Source organism: Helianthus annuus, chromosome 16 (genome assembly GCF_002127325.2).
Source record: "Helianthus annuus cultivar XRQ/B chromosome 16, HanXRQr2.0-SUNRISE, whole genome shotgun sequence".
Taxonomy (NCBI): domain Eukaryota; kingdom Viridiplantae; phylum Streptophyta; class Magnoliopsida; order Asterales; family Asteraceae; genus Helianthus; species Helianthus annuus.
The window spans coordinates 178,715,875-178,717,611 of record NC_035448.2 but is presented as its reverse complement, the minus strand read 5'-3'; the positions used below and the strand labels follow the sequence as shown (position 1 = coordinate 178,717,611).

The 1,737-nt window shown below is 43.4% G+C and overlaps 1 non-coding gene across 1 annotated transcript; it reads right to left on the bottom strand.

Annotated features, from left to right (window-relative positions):
* Positions 1–294: 294 nt before the first annotated feature.
* On the bottom strand, positions 295–401 carry LOC118488598. The gene has a single exon (XR_004885142.1). It is a non-coding gene; the product is annotated as a small nucleolar RNA R71 (small nucleolar RNA).
* Positions 402–1,737: the final 1,336 nt, after the last annotated feature.

Sequence of the window (1,737 nt, the reverse complement as noted above, 5' to 3'; positions counted from 1 at the left end):
GCTAACAACTTCGAACTTCGGCCACATTTGATACAAACGCTTCAAAACTCCGCAACCTTCCATGGGCTTGCGGACGAGGATCCCCATCTACATATTACTAATTTCTTAGAAATATGTGATACCTTTCGGATCAATGAAGCATCGAACGACGCCATCCGCCTTCAAATGTTTACATTTTCACTAAAGGACCGAGCAAAGGCTTGGCTCAATGCCCTCCCAGTTGGCTCGGTAAACACCTGGGATGAACTAGCCCAGAAGTTTCTATATAAGTATTTCCCTCCCGCTAAAACGGCTAAATTAATGACTGAAATTAATACATATTCACAAGAGGATGGGGAATCCTTATATGAAACTTGGGAAAGGTTCAAGGAGCTATTGCGAAAGTGTCCTCATTACGGTCTTGCAGTATGGCAACAAGTATCCACTTTCTACAATGGGTTGTTGCCACACACAAGACAAACACTTGACTCTAGCTCCGGGGGACTTATAGGTAATTGACGCCCACATGAAATATACAATCAAATTGAGGAAATTGCTCAAACCAATTTTCAGTGGCACACCCACCGAGGCAATAAATCTATTGCCCCGGGCGCCCATAAGGTTGATGAAAGCACTTCTTTACAAGCCCAAATCGAGGCACTTTCTTCAAAAATCAAAAAGTTAGAAATGACAAAAACGGTCTCGGTTATGGCTTGTGAAGGGTGTGGTGGGCCGCATGAAAATTGGAGTTGTATGAAAGAAACAGATGATCAACCAAAATCGGTAAACTACATTGACAACAGACCTAGGCCGTCGGGTCCTCCAACGGGGACCTACAACCAAGGATGGCGTAACCACCCTAACCTTGGTTGGAGAGAACCCGGCAATAGTAGTAACCAACAAAACCTAAACCCATGAACAAACTTTCAACAACCAAGAAATGAGTCACAAAGTTTCCCTCAGCAACAAAGTGAAAGAGAAAGGCTTAAAGACACTGTGTCTCGCCTAATCTCCGACACTGAAAAGAAAAACTTGGATCAATTTCAACAATTGGAATCGAATTATAGAAATCAACAAGCTAGTATACAAAACATTGAAAAACAATTAAATCAAATAGCTAAAAATTTCTCCGAGAGGCCACAAGGCGCGTTACCAAGCAATACCGAAACCAACCTAAAGGCACAAGTACATCTCATATCTTTGAGAAACCGTACTGTAGGCTCCGAAGAAACCCCCCCTGCACCGACGGAAGGAAGCTAACCCGCGGCTCCACCTATGCAACAGCAAGAAAGGGTTTCCCCACCGGTTCAAGAGCCCACTAAGATTCCTCAAGTCCCATACCCCGGTAGGTTAATTCGCCAAAAGACCAATGAGCAATTCGCAAAATTCGAAAATTTACTAAAACAATTGCATGTTAATATTCCATTTATCTAAGTCCTAACTCGAATGCCTAAATACTCAAAATTCATGAGGGACTTCCTCACTCATAAAAGGAAAATTGAATCATTGCAATTAGTTAACTTAGGCGAAGAATGCTCCGCCCTTGTACTCAACAAACTCCCACAAAAGAAGATTGATCCTGGAAGCTTCACGATTCCTTGCTCGATCGGGGAATCCCCCGTTCGTAATGCACTAGCCGACCTTGGGGCTAGCATTAACCTCATGCCTGCATCAATGTTCAAACGACTCGGCCTAGGGAAAACAAGCCCTACCAAGATGAGTATACAACTTTCCGACAGATCCGTCAAATACCCGCAA